This window comes from Manis pentadactyla, chromosome 6 (genome assembly GCF_030020395.1).
Source record: "Manis pentadactyla isolate mManPen7 chromosome 6, mManPen7.hap1, whole genome shotgun sequence".
NCBI classification, from domain to species: domain Eukaryota; kingdom Metazoa; phylum Chordata; class Mammalia; order Pholidota; family Manidae; genus Manis; species Manis pentadactyla.
In genome coordinates, this window is record NC_080024.1 from 73405503 (window position 1) to 73428712 (window position 23210).

Genomic DNA, 23210 nt, shown 5'->3' on the forward strand with positions numbered 1-23210 from the left:
CTGTCAGTACCAGATGTGGGCTCTTAACACCCAAGTCAGCAGATTTGTGATGGGCATTTCACAAATGTAAATGCAGATGGTACTTACTAAATATCTTAAAGCACCAGTACTAAGAAGAAGTCAGCTATTTCTATATAAACTTCTTTATCATATTTAAATCTTCATTGTATTAATTTAGAAAATTAAGCTATATTAAGATAATTTAGAAAATTAACCTATATTAAGATAATTCTTTGTGAACAAAAGACTGTCATATAATATTTGTACCTAAAGCAGTGCCTCACAAAGAGAGTACTTAATTTGAATTCATTCAGTGAATAAAGTAAAGAAAATTATACCAAATAATTACATTTATCTTAAAAAACATTATATAGTAAAATTCTTACATAAAATACTTTAATATAATTAATTTTACTTATTATTTATGATAGTGCATATTATATATAACATAAGAATAAGGAATGTCCTTATAATTCATATTTAATGTATACTGACTTAAATTTTTAGAAGAAAAAAATCAGTGTATTTTCATTTCTTAGAACTCATCATTTGGTACTTTTTTTCATAGGTAGTAATTGTTCCTGGAATGCACTGCTAAATCATCAGGAGGTATTAGTGTTGGTGTCACATTATTGACTCTTCCTGAACCTGAATACACAGAATCAAAACAGTCATGAAAATAAAAACTTTCCCCTTCATTTAAATTTTTATATTTTAATTTTCTGAAGTTGCTTTTCACTCTATACTTCTGAAAACTAATTTCGCATATGTTGACACCTGAAAGTTTTCAAAAAGTAACCAAAGATCACTGTGTTTTATCCCAAGACTAATTATAGATGCTCTTTTATAGCAAACATGTCCTTTTCTGATATTAGGGGTGGTACATAAAAAGGAAGAGAGGAGAAAATTGAGACCTACATAATAACAGCAAATGTCATGCTGCCTTAAGATGCACACTTACATGAGAGGAGGATGGGGAGAGAAGGGTGCAAAGCTCTGTCCCACCTTCAAATTCTTGCTCCCCTGAGCCTTGAGTCTCTGCAGAGCACAAAAAAATCCAAGCACAACTTGATAAAGAAAACTTACTCCCAATCTATATATCCAACTAGCGTATATAGATTTGAATTAAATGTCTACAGTGTTAAGGGTATGGAAGGATCCAATGATTACATAACACTCAAAAAAATCACAAACTAATGAGACAGATACATAGCAGGTAGCATGAAACAGTTGAGATTATCATATGAAATATAGCAAAGTTCTATCTGTTAGGCTGTCATATAAAGAAAGAGAGCTGATTTAAGAGAACTATTTATAAAATATCCCTTAACTCAATACTTGGTACCAACAAAAAGTAGGTAAAGTCATTTAGGATTAAGTCAATGTGAATGCCCATTCACATGAAATATTTTCCATTAACTACCATTGTTTTTTCAGAAACACACAAGTATTGCATATTCATAATTAATTTTGAAATAATAATGACCTCAGTTTAAAACTTTTCTGATCTTAACTTAGTTTGTGATATTGGCAAGTAACTCTCAGTGCCTTAGTTTCTTTACCTCACACAATTCTTTAAGGATTATATAGGATCATATGTGTGGAAATCCTAGCTTGACTACATTAAGCAAGTGTTTAATAAATGACTTTCTAAAAGGCAACCATATGAAATTATTTAAATAGGAAACATTTAAAAACTAAAAAAATTAAAGAAACTTTCATAAAGCAAATAACTCTTGACTTGGCTCTGTAAATTCAATTATCTTAAAGTGGAATGTACATTAATGAACAAGTAAATTAACCCAACAATGTAATTTTTAATTTGCTTGATTTACCCAAGAAGAGTCAATGTGACATCGACACTAATACCTCCTTATGATTGAGCAGTGCATTCCAGGTCATCCTATGCATGATGTCATGATACCACCACTCATTCTTCTTAGATGAGTGGTTCTCAATTTTGGCTGCACATTTTAAATACCTGGGAAGTCTTTCAGACATGCAACACCTTAGTCTCAACACAAGAAATTCGGATTTAATTGTTCTAAGGTAGCATTTCTTTTTCAAAGCTTCCCAGGTTATTCTAATGCAGACCTAAGCTAAAAAAACTACTCATTTAGATTCTCAAAAAATCCTGACTCTCAATTCATTTTTCTTTTACCCTGTTCTTAAATTATCTACAGTAAAATAAGAGTCAAGGACACTACCAGTTTTCTGAGAAAGAAAGGTCACGTATCCCAGGGTCAGGAGCAAGGACTCTGGTGCCACATGGCTGAGGTTTGAATTCTAGCTCCATCACTGACCAGCAGTGTATCTTGAGAGAGTTAAGTTCTGAATTTCAGTTTGCCCATCTGTCAATAGGCATAATTATATCGGCAGCACCTCCAGATATTAGTATCCAATCAGTAAATGCATGTCAGTACCTGAAACAATGGCTGGCAGTCAGTAAGTGTTCTACAAGTGTCATGTGATGATTGGGATGCTTAATTCTACTTTTTGTAACTGAAAGACAGCCTCCTTACTGTGTTCAAACAGTATTTCTTCTCTACTATGGATTTATTCTAGAATATAAAGCACTGGTCACTTAATTACTAGAATTCCACTGTACATACGAATATAGACCATGTAGTAACAAAATCAATAGCCAGAAAATAAAGATGAAAAAAATTCTCTGAAGAGTAGTTACAGTGTTTGTGGAAGAAAAAGTTACTCAAAATAATTTTTACTTCATGTAACTCATTAAGACCAGCAAAGGAAGATGATTCTTTAGACTTCTACACTTAAATTGATAAATTATAGAACTACAGAGGTAAATTACTTTAGTTCATTTCTTTGAGAAAGAAGGTATTGATATTAGAAAAAGAGGACATTGATTTTAAAGTAATTGTGAAGTATGTCTTTTTCAAACATATTTCTGCCCTTTCTGCTAAATCATTAAACTTGGAGGAAAAAAATGATGTGATTATGCTGTGAAAAATGTATGTAACAGATGTATATGTAAATACAAAATCAGAAGAATTTAAGTCTTCTGATGTGCATACTCTATCTCTGGTGACTAAGAAAATATAAAAATTAGAGTAGAATTTAAACTTCTATATTGTGAGACTATATAAAAGCTCATTCTCTAATAGTAAAATAAAATTTTTAACTCACCCATTTGTATCGCAATTCACTGGTGGAAAGACTAGATTCCTCAGAGGTATTTTTATTCCCTGCTTTAAGTGCATCAGGAGAAGAACTATGAGTTTCAGGTAAGTTTCCTTTTTGGCTTGATTTACCAAAGATAAAGGTTTCACATTGGACACCAATCCCATAGAGACTGTATTACACTTGTGTGTTTGTTCACAGATTCCTCCTTTGCCTGAGAGCTTTGGAAAATAAACAGAAGCTGCTGTGACAAAGCCTGAGGCTGTTTCTGGGACTGGAATGACAAGCGAGTCAGGGATCCAGACACAGGAGGCGATGGCTGGTGCACTCTCCCTCCTGGGCCTATTCAGTTGCTTTCTGTCCATCTGCCTTTGGGTCTGACACACCATGTAAGAGCACCTATAAATAACAAATTAAAAGGCAACTTCTTAACATCTATCAAAACAAAGAACATCAAGCAGTAAAACTGGAAGAAAAAAGGGACCTTTACAAGGGTTCCTCATGACTTATGATAGAAACATAAAACTCATTAAAATACACAAAATGGCCTTCTAAAATTGTTTCTCCATCTCCTATTCTGTCTTGTTCAAAAGTAGGAACTAAAGGCAATGACAGTTTTAAACTTTGTAGACTTTGGGGGTCAAGATAAACCAATTAATTCCTAAATATGAATCAATAAATAATGTGCAGATACTGCCAATGAAGCTATTTATACCTGGTTGTTACTTTTATGTTGTGCTTCAGTCTCTGAATCAGAATAATTGTCTTCACTTTCTTCAACACTTTGATCTTCTTCTTCTTATTATTCATCTTCTTCCAGATCATCTGAATCACTACTACTAATGCCTTCTCACTTGAGGTGTCTGAAGATGTACCTGAATCACTATCACTGTTGCTAGAATTTTCCATAGTTTTCTTCCTTGGTTTCTGGATAAAGACAAAATTTTTAGCGAGATTTTATTTTTGGAAAAAATTCCAGTATCAGTAAGAGGAAGGCTCTTTTAATTTTCAAGTGATATTTTCAATCTCAAAATATCATTTTAGGAAAAAAGAAAAAGTCACATGTTAAAAGGATAATTATCCAACAAATGGATCAAACTATCTGACAGGAATTCTCCAAGGAATCGTACACATTCTTTCACGTACAGAACACTGGAAAAAGCAATACAGTATATACATAGATCTACTCATATTTGTGACTGCCATGCTTCAAACTGTATGACAAACTAAAGAGCAATGTACAAAATAATAATTCCAATCGCGATAAGGGTTACATACACTGAAGTTTTATATTTAGTTTTAGTCTCCTTTCTTTATTCAGATAGTGAGTCAGGAGCCAAATATTTATATATAACATGCCAAATACACCTTCCCAGCTGCAGGACTATGATGTTGTTTCAGACAGTGTACTTTCCACCAGGAAACTGAGAGCCTAGTAGTAGTGGTCGTGGTGGGAGAAGAGGGGACAGAAGACTAACACAAAAGCAAGTCATTCCATTCGATAGTAAGTGCTGCAAAAGGATATAGAATAGGAGGGTGGAGCCAAGATGGCAGCGTAAGTAGAGCAGTGGAAATCTCCTCCCAAAACCACATATATTTATGAAAATATAACAAAGACAACGCTTCCTAGAACAGAGACCAGAGGACACAGGACAACATCCAGACCACATCCACACCTGCGAGAACCCAGTGCCTCGTGAAGGGGGTAAGATACAGGCCGCAGTCTGGCGGGACCCGAGCGCCCCTCCCCCCAGCTCCTGGTGGGAGGAGATGAGTTGGAGCAGGGAGGGAGAGCGAGCCCAGGATTGCTGAACACCCAGCCCCAGCCATCCGCACCAGAGAGAAGACACAGTGCATGCGTGAGGTGCTGGATACTAGGGAAACAGAGCAGCAAGACTGGTGAGCGGGTCCCTGAGGCTGGTGCTCGAGGACAAAGAAAAGCGAATGGCTTTTTTTTCTTTCTTTTTTTTTTTCGGCGAGTGCTTTTTGGAAGTCTTAAAGGGAAAGGGACCTCAAAATTGGACAGAAGCATCCCGGGACACTTAATCCAGAGGCAGAGAATCTAGGAAACTCTGGGCACTCTAAACCCCTGGGCAGCAGGGAGCACGAAGGCCCCTCACAGAGATAAATAGCCTCCCGGATGCTCCCCCTCCAATGCTGCTCCACCATTTTGGAGCAGCAGCCTGAGACAGGCCACGTGCACAGCAACAGTGGAGATAAACTCCATAGCAGCAAGGCAGGAAGCAGAAGCACCGTCTGCACGTAGCTGCCCAGCACAAGCCACTAGAGGTCACTGTTCTCCCAGGAGAGGAAGGCCACAAACCAACAAGAAGGGAAGTTCTTCCAGCCGTCACTCGTTTCAGCTCTGCAAACTATTTCTATCACCATGAAAAGGCAAAATTACAGGCAAACCAAGATCACAGAGGCAACACAAGAGAAGGAGACAGACCAAACCACTCTTCCTGAAAAAGAATTCAAAATAAAAATCATAAACATGCTGACTGAGATGCAGAGAAAAATGCAACAGCAATGGGATGAAGTCCGGAGGGAGATCACAGATGCCAGGAAGGAGATTACAGAAGTGAAACAAACAATGGAAGGATTGGTAAGCAGAATGGATAAGATGCAAGAGGTCATTGAAGGAATAGAAACCAGAGAACAGGAACGCATAGAAGCTGACATAGAGAGAGATAAAAGGATCTCCAGGAATGAAAAAATATTAAGAGAACTGTGTGACCAATCCAAAAGGAACAATATCCATATTATAGGGGTACCAGAAGAAGAAGAGAGAGGAAAAGGGATAGAAAGTGTTTTTGAAGAAATAATTGCTGAAAACTTTCCCAAACTGGGGAGGAAATAATCGAACAGACCACGGAAATACACAGAACTCCCAATAGAAAGGACCCAAGGAGGACAACACCAAGACACATAATAATTAAAATGGCAAAGATCAAGGACAAGGAAAGAGTTTTAAAGGCAGCTAGAGAGAAAAAGGTCACCTATAAAGGAAAACCCATCAGGCTATCATCAGACTTCTTGACAGAAACCTAACAGGCAGGAAGAGAATGGCATGATATATTTAATGCAATGAAACAGAAGGGCCTTGAAACAAGGATACTGTATCCAGCATGATTATCATTTAAATATGATGTAGAGATTAAACAATTTGCAGAAAAGCAGAAGTTGAGGGAGTTTGCCTCCCACAAACCACATCTACAGGGCATCTAACAGGGGCTGCTCTAGATGGGAGCACTCCTAAAAAGAGCACAGAACAAAACACCCAACATATGAAGAATGGAGGAGGAGGAATAAGAAGGGAGAGAAGAAAAGAATCTCCAGACAGTGTATAACAGCTCAATAAGTGAGCTAAGTTAGGCAGTAAGATAATAAGAGGCTAACCTTGAACCTTTGGTAACCACGAATTTAAAGCCTGTAATGGCAATAAGTACATATCTTTCAATAGTCACCCTAAATGTAAATGGACTGAATGCACCTATCAAAAACACAGAGTAATAGAATGGATAAAAAAGCAAGACCCATCTATATGCTGCTTACAAGAAACTCACCTCAAACCCAAAGACATGCAGAGACTAAAAGTCAAGGGATGGAAAAACATATTTCAGGCAAACAACAGAGAGAAGAAAGCATGGGTTGCAGTACTAATATCAGACAAAATAGACTTCAAAACAAAGAAAGCAACAAGAGATAAAGAAGGATACTATATAATGATAAAGGGCTCAGTCCAACAAGAGGATATAACCATTCTAAATATATACACAGCCAACACAGGAGCACCAGCATATGTGAAACAAATGCTAACAGAACTAAAGGGGGAAATAGGCTGCAATGCATTCATTTTAGGAGACTTCAACACACCACTCACCCCAAAGGATAGATGCACCGGGAAGAAAATAAGTAAGGACACAGAGGCACTGAACAACACAGTAGAACAGATGGACCTAATAGACATCTATAGAACTCTACATCCAAGAGCAACAGGATATACATTCTTCTCAAGTGCACATGGAACATTCTCCAGAATAGACCACATACTAGCCCACAAAAAGAGCCTCAGTAAATTCCAAAACATTGAAATTCTACCAACCAACTTTTCAGACTACAAAGGTATAAAACTAGAAATAAATTCTACAAAGAAAACAAAAAGGCACACAAACACATGGAGTCTTAACAACATGCTCCTAAATAATCAATGGATCAACGAACAAATTTAAATAGAGATCAAGGAATATATGGAAACAAATGACAACATCAACACAAGGCCCCAACTTCTGTGGGATGCAATGAAAGCAGTCTTAAGAGGAAAGTATATAGCGATACAGGCAATGTGAAGAGGGAAGAACAATCCCAAATGAATAGTCTAACATCACAATTATCAAATCTGGAAAAAGAAGAACAAATGAGGACTAAAGTCAGCAGAAGGAGGGACATAATAAAGATCAGAGAAGAAATAAATAAAATTGAGAAGAATAAAACAATAGCAAAAATCAATGAAACCAAGAGCCAGTTCTTTGAGAAAATAAACAAAATAGATAAGCCTCTAACCACTCTTATTAAGAGAAAAAGAAAATCAACACAAATCAACAGAATCAGAAATGAGAACGGAAAAATCACGACAGACTCCACAGAAATACAAAGAATTATTAAAGATTGCTATGAAAACCTATATGCCAACAGGCTGGAAAACCTAGAAGAAATGGACAACTTCCTAGAAAAATACAATCTTCCAAGACTAACCAAGGAAGAAACACAAAAGTTAAACAAACCAATTACTAGCAAAGAAATTGAAACGGTAATCAAAAAACTACCCAAGAACAAAACACCTGGGCTGGACAGATTTACCTCGGAATTTTATCAGATACACAGAGGAGACATAATACCCATTCTCCTTAAAGTTTTCCAAAACATAGAAGAGGAGGGAATACTCACAAACTCACTCTATGAAGCCAACATAACTCTAATACCAAAACAGTCAAAGACCCCACCAAAAAAGAAAATTACAGACCAATATCCCTGATGAATGAAGATGCAAAAATACTCAATAAAATATTAGCAAACTCAATGCAAAATATATCAAAAGGATCGTACACCATGACCAAGTGGGTCTGTGATGTGTGTGGGTGTGAGTGTGTTTGTGAGAGTATAGGTGTGTGAGTGGGAGTGAGTGAGTGTGTGAGGATGTATACGAGTTTGTGGCATTGTTTGAGTATGTGTGAGCACGTGTTAGTCTTGAGTGTGTGTGTGAGTGTGTGAGTGTGTTTGGGAGAGTGCAGGTATGTCAGCCGGAGTGAGTGCATGAGTCTGTATACGAGTGTGTAACTGTGTGTGAGTGTGTGTGACACTGTGTGTGTATGCATGTGAGTGCGTGTGAGTCAGTGAGTGTGTGTGGGTGTTTCTGTGTGTGTAGATGTGTGAGTTTGTGGCAGTGTGTGTGAGTGTGTGTGAGTCTGAGTGTGTGTATGTCTAGATGTGAGTTTGTGGCAGTGTGTGAGTGTGTGAATGCATGTTAGTCTGTGAGTGTGTGTGTGTGAGTCTGTGAGTGTGTTTGGGAGAGTGTAGGTGTGTGAGCCAGAGTGAGTGCATGAGTCTGTATACAATATGTGACTGTGTGTGAGTGTGTGACATTGTGTGACTGTGTGAGTGTGGGTGAGACTGAGAGTGTGTGAGTGTGAGTGTGTGTGTTTGTGATAGTGTAGATGTGTGAGTGGGAGTGAGTGAGTTTGTGAGTGTGTATACGAGTGTGTGATTATGCATGTGTGTGATTGTGTTGGTGTGTTTTAGAGTGTGTCTGTGTGAGTAGGTGTGTGAGTGTGTGTGACAGTATGTGTGTGTGACAGTGTGTGAGTGTGTGAGTGCTTGTGAGTCTGAGTAAATGTGTGTGTTTCTATGAGTGTGTGATTGTGTGAGAGTGTGCGTGATTGTGTGTGAAATTGTGTGTGAGTGTTTGTGTGTAGGTGCGTGAGTGTGTGAGTGTGTTTGGGATTGTGTAGATCTGTGAGTGAGAGTGAGTGTGTGTGTGAGTGTGAATAGTAGTGTGTGATTGTGGGTGAGAATGTGTTTGGGTGTGTCTGTGTGTGTAGGTGTGAGATTGTGTGAGATTGTGTGATTGTGTGTGACAGTTTGTGGGAGTGTAGGTTTGTCTGTTTGAGGGCGTGTGTGATTTTCATATGTGTGTTTCTGAGTGTGTGATGGTGCATGTGAGTGAGTGTGTGTGTGTAGGTTTGTGAGTGGGAGTGAGTGTGTGAATGTGTATACGATTGTGTGACTTGTGTGAGTGTGTGCTTTTGTGTGATTGTGTGTGTGCAGGTGTGTGAGTGTCAGTGTGTGATTTTCTGTGAGTGCGTGAGAGTCGGTGAGTGTATGTGACTGTGTAGGTTTGTGAGAGTTTTTGGCAGTGTGTGAGTGTGTGTGAGTGCGTGAGAGTCTGTGAATCTGTGTGGGTGTCTCTGAGTGTGTAGAAGTGAGTGTTTGCGGAACTGTGTGAGTGAGTGTTAGTGCATGTCTGTGAGTCTGTGCGTGCATGAGGGTCTGTGAATCTGTGTGGGTGTCTGTGTGTGTAGATGTGTTTGTGGCAGTATGTGAGTGTGAGTGCATGTGAATCTTTGAGTGTGTGTGAGGGTGTCTGTGGGTGTAGGTGTGTGAGTGTGACAGTGTGTGTGTGTTGGTGTGTCTGTGTGTGCAGCTGTGAGACACTGTGTGGCAGTGAGTGAGTGTGTGTGTGTGTGCCTGTGGGTCTGTGAGTGTGTGTTGGTGTGTAGGTGTGTGAGTGTTTGTGGCAGTGTGTGAGTGAGTGTGAGTGCATGAGAGTCTGTTAATGTGTGTGGGTGTCTCTGTGTGTGTAGAAGTGTGAGTATTTGTGGAGGTTTGATTGTGAGTGTGTGAGTGAGTATGTGTGTGCGTGTGTGTTTTGTGAGAGTGTAGGTGTGTGAGTGGGAGTGAGTGAGTGTGTGAGGATGTATACGAGTTTGTGGCCGTGTTTGAATATGTGTAAGTGCATGTTAGTCTGTGAGTGTGTCTGTGTGTGAGTGTGTGTGTGGGAGTGTGACTCTGTGTGTGTGACTGTGTGTTTGAGTGTGTATGAGTGTCCATGTGAGTGCGTGTGTGTGTGTGTACAGTTGTCTGAGTGTGTGTGACAGGGTGTGAGTGTGTGAGTGCGTGTGAGTGTGTGTGTGTCTGTGTGAGAGTTTGTGGCAGTGTGTGTTTGTGTGTGTGAGTCTGTGTCTATGTGTGGGTGTGAGTGTGTATTTGTGAGGGTGTAGGTGTGTGAGGGGAGTGAGTTTGTGAGTGTGTATACGAGTGTGTGGTTTTGCGTGAATGTGTGACTGTTTGAGTGTTTTTGTGTTTGTCTGTGTGTGTAGGTGTGTGATTGTGTGAGACAGTATGTGTTTGTGACAGTGTGTGAGTGTTTGAGTGCGTGTGAGTCTCTGAGTGTGAGAATGTGTGTGTGTATACGAGTGCGTGATTGTGTGTGAGAATGTGTGTGAGTGTTTCTGTGTGTGTTGCGTGAGTATGTGAGTGTGTTTGAGATTGTAAAATTTCGTGAGTGGGGGTGAGAGTGTGTGTAAGTGTTTATGCAAGTGTGTGATTGTGTCTGAGTGTTTTTGTGTTTGTCTGTGTGTGTAGGTGTGTGTGTGTGTGACAGAAGGTTTGTGTGACAGTGTGTGTTTGAGTATGTGTGAGTTTGTGATTGTGAGAATGTGTGTGTATACGAGTGCGTGATTGTGTGTGAGAATGTGTGTGAGTGTTTCTGTGTGTGTAGGTGCGTGAGTGTGTGAATGTGTTTTAGATGGTGTAGATTTGTGAGTGAGAGTGAGTGTGTGTGTGAGTGTTTATGCTAGTGTGTGATTGTGTCTGAGTGTGTGTGATTGTGTGTAAGAATGAATTTGTGTATGTCTGTGTGTAGGTGTGTGTGTGACATTGTGTATGTGTAAGTATGTGTGACAGTGTGTGGGAGTGTAGGTGTGTCTGTTTGAGGGTCGGTGTGATTATCATATGTGTGTTTCTGTGTGTGATGGTGCATGTGAGTGAGTGTGTGTGTAGCTTTGTGAGTGGGAGTGAGTGTGTGAGTGTGTATATGATTGTGTGACTTGTGTGGGTGTGTGTTTGTGTGTGTCTGTTTGTGCAGGTGTGCGAGTGTGTGTCACTGTGTGAGTTTTTGTGTGAGTGCTTGATTGACTGTGTGTGTGTCTATGTGTAGGCGTGTGAGAATTTGTGGCAATGTGTGAGTGCATGTGAATCTGTGAGTGTGTGTGTGCTTGCATGTGTGAGTGTGTTTGTGAGACTATGTTTGTGAGCCTGAGTGAAAGTGTGGGTGTGTATACGAGTGTGTTATTTAGTGTGTGTGCGACAGTGTGTGAGTGTGTGTGCGTGTGAGTCTGTGAGTGTGTGTCAATGTCTGTGTGTGTAGATGCATGACTGTATATGGTTGTGGGAGATTGTGTGTGAGTGTGTGTGAGTCTGTGTGTGGGTGATTGTGTGACAGTGAGTGTGTGAGGTGTGTTTCAGTGTGTGTGAGGGTCTGAGTGTAGGTGTGTCTGTTAGAGGGCCTATGTGATCTTCATCTGTTGGTGTGTGTTTGAGTGTGTGATGGTGTCTGAGTGTGTGTATAGGTGTATTAGTGGGAGTGAGTGTGTGAGTGTACATACGAGTGATTGTGTGAGTGTGTGTTTGTGTGTGTTTGAGTGTGCTGTTTGTGTAGGTGTGTGTGTGACAGTGTGTGAGTGTGTTCGTGAGTATGTGTGAATCTGTGAGTGTGTTGGTCTGTGTAGGTGTGTGAATGTTTGTGGCAGTGTGTGAGTGTGTGTGAGTCTGTGAGAGTGTGTGGGTGTGAGTGTGTGTGTTTGTGAGAGTATAGGTGTGTGAGTGGGAGTAAGCTTGTGAGTGTGTATACGAGTGTGTGATTTTGGGTGAGGGTGTGATTGTATTTGAGTGTTTTTGAGTTTGTGTGTGTAGTTGTGTGAGTGTGTGTGACAGTATGTGTGTGTGAGTGAGTATGTGTGAGTCTGAGTGTGAGAATGTGTGTGTGTATACGAGTGTGTGATTGTGCGTGAGTGTGTGAGATTGTGTGTGAGAATGTGTGTGTTTCTGTGTGTAGGTGTGTGAGTGTGTGAGTGTGTTTTAGACTGTGTATGTGTGTGAGTGGGAGTGAGTGTGTGAGTGGGTGTGTATACTATTGTGTGATTGTGTCTGAGTGTGTGTGATTGTGTGTGAGAATGTGTTTGTGTGTGTCTGTGTGTGTAGGTGTGTGTGACATTGTGTGAGTATGTGTGAGTGTGTGTGTGTGACTGTGTGGGAGTTTACGTGTGTCTTTTTGAGGGCGTGTGTGATATTCATGTGTGTGTGTGAGTGTGTGATAGTGTATGTGAGTTAGTGTGTGTAGGTGTGTGAGTAGGAGTGAGTGTGTGAGTGTGTATATGAATGTGTGAATTGTGTGAGTGTGTTTTTTGTGTGTTTGCTCTGTGTGCAGGTGTGTGAGTGTCTGTCAGTGTGTGAGTTTGTGTGTGAGTGTGTGAGTGTCCATGAGTGTGCATGTCTATGTGTAGGTGTGTGAGAGTTTGTGGCAGCGTGTGATAATGTGTGAGTGCATGAGAGTCTGTGAATGTGTGTGGGTGTCTCTGTGTGTGTAGATGTGTGTGTTTTCGGCAGTGTGTTAGTGTGTGTGAGTGCATGTGGATCTGTGAGTGTGTGTGTTTGAGTGTGTGAGTGTTTGTGAGAGTGTAGGTGTGTGAGCCGGAGTGAATGCATGGGTGTGTATACGAGTGTGTTATTTTGTGTGTGTGTGTGTGACAGTGTGAGTGCGTGTGAGTCTGTGAGATTGTGTCAGTGTGTGTGTGTAGATACATGAGTGTTTGTGGCTGTGTGAGATTATGTGTGTGTGTGTGAGACTGCGTGTGGTTGATTGTGTGACAGTGAGTGTGTGTGAGTGTGTGATGTGTGTGTCAGTGTGGTGAGAGTGTGAGTGTAGGTGTGTCTGTTAGAGGGCCTACGTGATTTTCATATGTTAGTGTGTGTTTGAGTGTGCGATGATGTCTGATTGTGTGTGTAGGTGTGTTAGTGAGAGTGAGTGTGTGAGTGTACATATGAGTGAATGATTGTGTGAGTGTGTGTTTGTGTGAGTTTGAGTGAGTGTGCTGTTTGTGTAGGTGTGTGTGTGAGAGTGTGTGAGAGTGTGTGAATCTGTGTGTGTGTGTTGGTGTGTGTGTAGTTGTGTGGGTGTTTGTGGCAGTGTGTGAGTTTGTGTGAGTGTGTGTGGGTCTGTGTGCGGGTGTGGGTGTGAGTGTGTGTTTTTGGGAGTGTAGGTTTGTGAGTGGGAGTGAGTTTGTGAGTGTGTATACGATTGTGTGATTTTGGGTGAGGGTGTGATTGTATTTGAGTGTTTTTGAGTTTGTCTGTGTGTGTAGGTGTGTGAGTGTGACAGTATGTGTGTGTGACAGTGTGTGAGTGTTTGAGTATGTGTGAGTCTGTTAGTGTGAGAATGTGTGTGTATATGAGTGTGTGATTGTGAGTGAGATTGTGTGTTAGTGGTTCTCTGTGTGTAGGTGCATGAGTGTGTTTTAAATTGTGTAGGTGTGTGAGTGGGAGTGAGTGTGTATACTAGTGCATGATTGTGTCTGAGTGTGTGTGAGAATGTGTTTGTGTGTCTATGTGTGTAGGTGTGTTTGAGTGACATTGTGTGAGTATGTGTGAGTGTGTGTGTGACTGTGTGGGAGTGTACGTGTGTCTGTTTGAGGGCCTGTGTGGTTTTCATGTTTGTGTGTGTGATTGTGCATGTGATTGACTGTGTGTGTGTAGGTGGGTGAGTGGGTGTGAGTGAGTTTGTGGGTGTGTATACGAGTGTGTGATTATGCATGTGTGCATGATTGTGTTTGAGTGTTTCAGAGTGTGTATCTTTGTGTAGTTGTGTGAGTGTGTGTGACAGTATGTGTATGTGACTGTGTGAGTGAGTGCTTGTGAGTCTGAGTGTGAAAATATGTGTGTTTCTATGAGTGTGTGATTGTGTGTGAGTGTGCATGATTGTGTGCGAGAATGTGTGTGAGTGTGTGACATTGTGTGCATGTGTGAGTGTGTGTGGCAGTGTGTGGGAGTGTAGGCGTGTCTGTTTGAGGGTCTGTTTGATTTTCATATGTGTTTCTTTGTGTGATTGTGCATGTGAGCGGGTGTGTGTGTAGGTGTGTGAGTGGGAGTGAGTGTGTGAGTTTGTATACGATTGTGTGACTTGTGTGATTGTGTGTGAGTGTGTCTGTGTGTGCAGGTGTGTGAGGGTGTGTCAGTGTGTGAGTTTGTGTGTGAGTGCTTGAGTGTCCATGAGTGTGTGTCTATGTGTAGTTGTGTGAGTTTGTGGCAGTGTGTGAGTGTGTGTGAGTGCATGTGAATCTGTGTGTGTGTGTTTGCGTGTGTGAGTGGGCTTGTGAGAGTTTATGTTTGTGAGCCAGAATGAATGCCTGGGTGTGTATACAAGTGTGTTATTTTGTGTGCGTGTGTGTGTCTGTGAGTGTGTGTCTGTGTCTGTGTGTGTAGATGAATGGGTGTTTGTGGCTGTATGAATTTGTGTGTGAGTGTGTGTGAGTCTGCGTGTGGGTGATTGTGTGACAGTGAGTGTGTGTGAGTGCATGAGGTGTGTGTCAGTGTGTGTGAGTGTGTGAGTGTAGGTGTGTCAGAGGGCCTATGTGATTTTCACATGTTAGTGTGTGTTTGTGTGTGTGATGTTGTCTGAGTGTGTGTGTAGGTGTATTAGTGGGAGTGAGTGTGTGTGTACATATGAGTGAGTGTTTGTGAGTGTGTTTGTGTGTTTGAGTGAGTGTGCTGTTTGTGTGGGTATGTGTGTATGACAGTGTGTGAGTGTGAATGTGAGTGTGTGTCTGTGAGAGTGTGTTGGTGTGTGTGTAGGTGTGTGTGTTTGTGGAAGGGTGTGAGTTTGTGTGAGACTGGGTGTGTTTGGGTGTGAGTCTGTGTGTTTGTGAGAGTGTAGGTGTGTGAGTGGGAGTGACTTTGTGAGTGTGTATATGAGTGTGTGGTTTTGGGTGAGGGTGTGATTGTATTTGAGTGTTTTTAGGTTTTACTGTGTGTGTAGGTGTGTGACTGTGTGTGACTGTACGTGTGTGTGATAGTGTGTGTGTTTGAGTACGTGTGAGTCTGTGAGTGTGAGAATGTGTGTGTGTATATGAGTGTGTGATTGTGTGTGAGTGATTCTGTGTGTGTTGGTGCGTGAGTGTGTGAGAGTGAGATTGTGTAGGTGTATGAGTGAGAGTGAGTGTGTGTGAGTGTGTATACTATTGGGTGATTGTTTCTGAGTGTGTGTGATTATGTGTGAGAATGTGTTTGTCTGTGTCTGTGTGTGTGAGAGACATTGTATGAGTATGTGTGAGTGTGTGTGATTGTGTGGGAGTGTAGGTGTGTCTGTTTGAGAGCGTGTGTGATTTTCATATGTGTGTTTCTGTGTGTGATGGTGCATGTGAGTGTGTGTGCGTAGGTGTGTGAGTGGGAGTGAGTGTGTGAGTGTGTATACGATTGTGTGACTTGTGTGAGTGTGTGACTGTGTGTGAGTTTGTCTGTGTGTGCAGGTGTGTGAGTGTGTGTCAGTGTGAGTTTGTGTGTGTGTGAGAGTCCGTATGTGTGTGTGTTTATGTGTAGGCGTGATAGAGTTTGTGGTAGTGTGTGTGTGAGTTCATGTGAATCTGTGTGTGTGTTTGTGTGTGTGTGTTTGTGAGAGTGTAGGTGTGGGAGCCAGAGTGAATGTGTGGGTGTGTATACGAGTGTGTTATTTTGTATGCATGTGTGTGACTGTGTGTGTGCGTGTGAGTCTGTGTGTGTGTGTTGGTGTCTGTGCATAGATGCATGACTTTTTGGCTCTTTGAGTTTGTGTGTGAGTGTGTGTGAGTCTGCGTGTGGGTGATTGTGTGACAGTGAGTGTGTGTGTGAGTGTAGGTGTGTCTTTTAGAGGGCCTATTTGATTTTCATGTTAGTGTGTGCTTGAGAGTGTGACGGTGTCTGAGTGTGTGTGTGTAAGTGTGTTAGTGGGATTGAGTGTGTGAGTGTACATATGAGTGAGTGATTGTGTGAGTGTGTGTTTGTGGGTGTTTGAGTGAGTGTGCTGTTTGTGTAGGTGTGTGTGTGACAGTGTGAGTGTGTGTTGGTCTGTGTGTAGGTGTGTGAGTGTTTGTGGCAGTGTGTGAGTGTGAGTGTCTGTGAATGTGTGTGGGTGTGGGTGTAGGTGTGTGAGTGGGTGTAAGTTTGTGAGTGTGTATAGGAGTGTGTAATTTGGGGTCACTGTGTGATTGTATTTGAGTGTTTTTAAGTTTGTCTGTGTGTGTAGGTGTGTGATTGTGTGAGACAGTATGTGTGTGTGACAGTGTGTGAGTGTTTGTGTATGTGTGAGACTGTGAGTGTGAGAATGTGTGTGTATACGAGTGTGTGATTGTGTGTGTGTGAGATTGTGTGTGTGAATGTGTGTGAGTGATTCTGTGTTTGTAGGTGTTTGAGTGTGTCTGTGTTTGAGATTGTGTAGGTGTGTGAGTGTGAATGATTGTGTGTAGGTGTGTATACTAGTGCGTGATTGTGTCTGAGTGTGAGAATGTTTTTGTGTGTTTCTGTGTGTTAGTGTGTGTGAGTGACATTGTGTGAGTATGTGTGAGTGTGTGTGTGACTGTGTGGGAGTGTACGTGTGGCTGTTTGAGGGCCTGTGTGTTTTTCATGTATGTGTGTGAGTATGTGATGGTGCATGAGTGTGACTGTGTTTCTGTAGGTGTGTGAGTGGGTGTGAGTGTGTGAGTGTGTATATGATTGTGTGAGTTGTGTGATTGTGCATGAGTGTGTCTGTGAGCAGGTGTGTGAGTGTTTGTCAGTGTGTGAGTTTTTGTGTGTGAGTGTGTGAGTGTCCATGTGTGTGTGTGTCAATGTGTAGGTGTTTGAGAGTTTGTGGCTGCATGTAAGTGTGTGTGAGAGCATGAGAGTCTGTGATTGTGTGTGTGTTTGAGTGTGTGAGTGTGTTTGTGAGAGTGTAGGTGCGTGAGCAGGAGTGAATGTGTGGGTGTGAATACGAGTGTGTTATTTTGTGTGCATGTGTGTGACAGTGTGTGAGTGCGTGTAAATCTGTGAGGTTGTGTCAGTGTGTGTGTAGATGCATGAGTGTTTGTGGCTGTGTGAGATTGTGTGTGAGTCTGTGTGTGGGTGATTGTGTGACAGTGAGTGTGTGTGACTGTGTGAGGTGTGAGTGAGTGTGTGTGTGTGAGTGTAGGTGTGTTAGAAGGCCTATGTGATTTTCATGTTAGTGTGTGTTTGAGTGTGTGATGATGTCTGGGTGTGTGTGTGTGTAGGTGTGTTAGTGGGAGTAAGTGTGTGAGTGTACATACGAGTGAGTGATTGTGTGAGTGTGTGTTTGTGTGAGTTTGAGTGAGTGCTGATTGTGTTGGTGTGTATGTGACATTGTGTGAGTGTGTGTATGTGTGAATCTGTGAGTGTGTGTTGGTGTGTATGGGGGTTTGTGTTTGTGGCAGTGTGTGTGTGAGTGTGTGAGTTTCTGTGAGAATGTGTGGGTGTGTGCGTGTGTGTTTGTGAGAGTGTAGGTGTGTGAGTGGGAGTAAGTTTGTGAGTGTGTATACGAGTGTGTGATTTTGGGTGAGGGTGTGATTGTATTTGAGTGTTTTTGAGTTTGTGTGGTGTGTGAGTGTCTGTGACAGTGTGTGCGTGTTTGTGTGTCTGTGTGTACAGCTGTGTGACAAGGATGGCAGTGAGTGAGTGTGTGTGTGGGTGCCGGTGGGTCTGTGTGAGTGTGATGGTGTGTCTGTGTATTTAGGTGTGAGTTTGTGGCAGTTGGTCTGTGAGTTCATGTGAGTCTGTGAGTGTGCGTGGGTGTGAGTGTGTGAGTGTGTTTGGGAGAGTAGGTGTGTGAGCCGGAGTGAGTGCGTGAGTCTGTATATGAGTGTGTGACTGTGTGTGAGTGTGTGTGACAGTGAGTGAGTGAGGGTGTGAGTGTGTGTGTCTGTGAGTGTGTGTGGGTGTGTGGGTGTTTTTGAGGGTGTAGGTGTGTGAGGGGAGAGATTGAGTTTGGGATTGTGTATACGAGTGTGTGATTTTGTGTGTGTGTGATTTTGTTTGAGTGTTCTTGAGTCTGTCTGTGTGTGTAGGTGTGTGAGTGTGTGTGACAGTATGTGTGTGACTGTGTGATTGTTCGAGTGCATATGAGTCTTTGAGTGTAAGAATGTGTGTGTATACGATTGCGTGATTGTGTATGAGAATGTGTGTGTTTCTGTGTGTGTAGGTGCGTGAGTGTGTGAGTGTGTTTGAGAATGTATAGGTGCGTGAGTGGGAGTGAGTGTGTATGAGTGTGTATACCAGTGTGTGATTGTGTCTGAGTGTGTGATTGAGTGTGAGAATGTGTTGGTGTGTGTCTGTGTGTATGTGTGTTTGTGAAAATGTGTGAGTATGTGTGTGTGTGTGTGACAGTGTGTGGGAGTGTAGGTGTGTCTGACAGCTTGTGTGGTTTTCATATATATTTCTGTGTGAGTGCGTGATGGTGCATGTGAGTGTGTGTGTATGTGTGTGAGTGGAGTTAGTGTGTGAGTATGTGTCCGTGTGTGATTTGTGTGTGAGTGCGTGAGATTCCGTGAGTGTGTGTGTCTATGTGTAGGTGGGTGAGAGTTTGTGGAAGTGTGTGGTGTGTGTGAGAGTCTGTGAGTCTGTGTGGGTGTCTCTGTGTGTGTAGATGTGAGTGTTTGCAGCAGTGTGTTTGTGTGTGTGAGTGCATGTGAATCTGAGAGTGTGTGTGTGGGGGAGTGTGACCCTGTGTTTGAGTGACTGTGTGTTTGAGTGTGTCTGAGTGTGCATGTGAGTGAGTGTGTGTGTCTGCCTGTGGGTATGAGAGAGTTTGTTGGTGTGTCTGTGTGTGTAGGTGTGAGTTTGTGGCAATGTGACTGTGTGAGAATGCGTGTGAGTTTCTCTGGGTATGTGTGAGAATGTGTGTATAGGTGTGTGTTTTTTTGGCAGTGTGTCTGTGTGAGTGCATTTGAGTCTATAAGTGTGTGTGGGTGTGTCTGTGTGTGTAGTTGTGTGAGTTTGTGGCAGTGGGTCAATGTGTGTGAGTGCGTGTGAGTCTGTGCTGTGTGTACATGTGTTTGTGAGAGTGTAATTGTGTGAGGGGAGTGTGTGTGTTTGTGAGTGTGTATACGAGTGTGTGATTTTGTTTGAGTGTTTTTGAGTGTGTCATTGTGTGTAGGTGTGTGAGTGTGTGTGACAGTATGTTTGTGTAATAGTGTGTGAGTGCTGAGTATGTGAATTTGTGAGTGTGAGAATATGTGTGTATACGAGTGTGTGTTTGTGTGTGTGTGTGATTGTGTGTGAGAATGTGTATGAGTGTTTCTGTGTGTGTAGGTGTGTAAGTTTGTGAGTGTGTTTGAGAATGTGTAGGTGTGTGAGTGGGAGTGAGTGTGTGTGTATGTATACTAGTGTGTGATTGTGTCTGAGAGTTCGTGATTGTGTGAGAGAATGTATTTGTGTGTTTCTTTGTGTATAGTTGTGTGTGTGACGTGTGAGTATGTGTGAGTGTGTGAGTGTGTATGACAGTGTGTGGGAGTGTAGGTGTGTCTGTTTGAGTGGCTGTGTGACTTTCATATGTGTGTGTGCGTGTGCGTTGGTGCATGAGACTTACTTTGTGGGTGTAGGTGTGTGAGTGCAGAGTGAGTGTGTGAGTGTGTATATGATTGCATGACTTGTGTGAGTGTGTGTTTCTGTGTGAGTGTGGGTATGTCAGTGTGCGAGTTTGTGTGAGTGCATGAGAGACTGTGAATATATGTGGGTGTGTCTGTGTGTGTAGATATGTGAGTGTGAAATAGTGTGAGAGTGTGTGAGTGCATGTTAGTCTGTGAGTGTGTGTGTTTGCGTTTGTGAGTGTGTTTCATAGAGTGTAGGTATGTGTGACTTGTGTGAGTGTGTTTTTGTGAGTGAGTGCGTGTATGTCAGTGTGTGAGTGTGCGTGAGAGCATGAGAGACTGTGAATGTGTGTGTGTAGCTGTGTGTCCTTGTGGCTGTGTGTGAGTGTGTGTGTTAGTCTGTGAGCATGTGTGTGTGTGAGTGTGTGAATGTGTTTGAGAGAATGTAGGTGTGTGAGCTGGGGTGAGTGTGAGTCTGTATACGAGTGTGTAAGTTAGTGCATGTGAGTCTGTGTTTGTGGTGTGTTTCTGTGTATGTAGATGTGTGTGTTTGTGGTAGTGTGTGAGTGTGTGTGATTGTGTGTGTCCGTGAGTGTCTGTAGGTGTGAGTGTCGGTGTTTGTGAGAGTGTAGGAGTGAGTGGATTGAGTTTGTGAGTGTGTATAAAAGTGTGTGATTTTGCATGTGTGTGTGATTGTGCTGTGAGTATGAAAATGTGTGTGTGCATATGATTGTGTGATTGTATGAGTGTGTGTGAGAACGTGTGTGTGAGTGTGTGAAGGTGCATGAGTGTGTGAGTGTGTTTGAGATTGGGTAAGAGTGTGAGTGAGAGTGAGTGCATGTCTGAGTGTGTATAATTGTGTTGGATTGTGTGTGAGAATATGTTTTTGTGTGTCTTTGTCTGTAGGTATGTATGACATTGCGTGAGTTTTTGTGTGTGTGTGAGTGTGTGTGACAGTGTGTGTGAGCGTAGTTGTGTCTGAGGGCGTGTGTGATTTACATATGTGTGTTTCTGTGTGAGTATGTGATGGTGCATGTAAGTGATTGTGTTTGTAGGTGTGTGAATAGAGTGAGTGTGTGAGTGTATATACGATTGTGTGACTTGTGTGAGTGTGTTTGTGTCTGTGTGAGAGGTGTGCGAGTATGTGTCAGTGTGTATTTGTGTGTGAGTGTGTGAGAGACCATGAGTCTGTGTGTCTATGAGTAGATGTGTGAGAATTTGTCTCAGTGTATGAGTGTGTGTGAGTACGTGTGAGTCTGTGCGTGTGTGAGGGTGTGTGTCAGTGTGGGTGAGTATAGGTGTGTCTGTTAGAGGGCCTGTGTGATTTTTATGTTAGTGTGTGTGTGAGTGTGGGATCATGTCTGAGTGTGAGTGTGTAGGTGTGTTGGAGTGAGTGTGTGAGTGTACATACGACTGTGTGATTGTGTTTGTGTGTGTGTGAGTGAGTGTGCTGTGTGTGTAGGTGTGTGTGTGACATTGCGTAAGTGTGTGTGTGAGTGCATGTGAATCTGTGTGTGTTGGTGTGTGAGTAGGTGTGCGAGAGCTTGTGGCAGTGTGTGAGTGTGTGTGTTTGTGACATTCTGTGAATGTGTGTTGGTGTCTCTGTGTGTGTAGGTGTGTGAGTGTGTGAGTGCGAATGAGTCTGTGAGTGTGAGTGGGTGTGAGTGTGTTTCTTTGTGAAATTCTAGTTGTGTGAGTGGGAGTGATTGTGTGAGTGTGTATATAAGTGTGCGATTGTGTGTGAGTGTGTGTGATTGTGTGTGAGTATGTGTGTGTGTCTATATGTGCGTGTGTCTATGTGTAGGTGCGTAATTGTGTGTGTGCAAATGTGTTTGAGAATGTGGGTGCTTCTGTGTGTAGGTGTGTGAATGTGTGAGTGTGTTTGTGAGAGTGTACTTGTGTGAGTGTTTGTGTGTGTGTGAGTGTGTATACGGGTGTGCGATTGTGTATGAATTTGTGTGGTTGTGTGTGAGAATGTGAGTGATTGTGTCTGTGTGTATGTGTGTGAGTGTCTGAAACAGTGTCTCAGTCTTCGTGATTTTGTGTGGGTGTGTGAGAGTGTGTGTGTGTTTGAGTGTAGATGTGTCTGTTTGAGGGCCTTTGTGGTTATTAAATGTGTGTGTGTGTGAGTGTGTGTGTGTGTAGGTGTGAGTGGGAGTGAGAGTGGGAGTGTGTGTACGAGTGTATTATTGTGTGTGATTGTGTTTGTGGGTGAGTTTCTGAGCGTCTTTGTGTGCAGGTGTGTGTGTCTGACCGTTTTAGTGTGGGTGTGAGTGCATGTGACTCTGTGAGAGTGTGTGTGTGTAGTTGTGTGAGTGGGAGTGAGTGTGTGAATGTGTATACGATTGGGTGATTGTGTGTGTGTGTTTGTGTGTGAGAACGTGTGTGAGAGAGTCTGTGTGTGTAGGTGTGCGATTGTGCTGAAATCTGCGTGATTGCGTGTGTTTGTGAGTATGTGTGACAGTGTGTGTGAGTGTAGGAGTGTCTGAGTGCCTGTGTGATTTCTGTATGTGAGTGTGTGTGTGTTTGATGATGCGTTTGTTTGTGTGTGTGTAGGTGTGTTAGTGGGAGAGAGTGTGTGTACGAGTGTGTGATTGTGTGTGAGTGTTTTTGTCTGTGAGTGGGTGTGAGTGTGTCTGTGTGTGCAGGAGAGAGTGAGTGACTATTTGTGAGTGTGTTTGTGTTTGCATGTGGGCCTCTGTGTGTTGGTTTGTGTGTGTAGGTGTGCGAGTGTGTTTGACAGAGTTTCAGTGTTAGTGCGTGTGTGTCTGTAATTGTTTGTGTGAGTAGGTGTGTGAGTGTGTGTGACCGGGAGATTGTGTGTGTGAATGCGTGTGAGTCTGTGTGTCTGTGTGTTTGTGGGTGTGTCTACATGTGTGTAGGTGTGTGACAGTTTATGGCACTGAGTTAATGTGCGTGAGTGCTCATGTGTCTGTGTGTGTGTGTTTGTGAGAGTGTAGGTGTGATTGGGAATGAGTGTGTGAGTGTGTATATGAGAGTGTCATTGTGTTTGTGTGTGTGTGAGTGTGTTTTTGTTTAGGTCTGTGTGTGACATTGTGTGAGTCTATGTGGGAGTGCATTTCTGTCTGAGTGTGTGTGTGTCTGTAAGTGTGAGAGTGTGTTAGGGTGTTTGTGAGAGTGCAGGGGTGTGAGTGGGAGTGAGTGAGTGAATGTGTATATGAGTGGGTGACTGTGTGTGTGTGCATGTGTGTGCCTGACAGTCTGAATATGTTGGTGTTTCTGTGTGTAGGTGTGTGAGTGTGTGTGACATTGTGTGAGTGTGTGTGTGACATTGTGTGAGTGTTTGTGAGTGCATGTGAATCTGTGTGTGTTGGTGTGTGAGTAGGTGTGCGAGAGCTTGTGGCAGTGTGTTAGTGTGTGTGTTTGTGACATTCTGTGAAT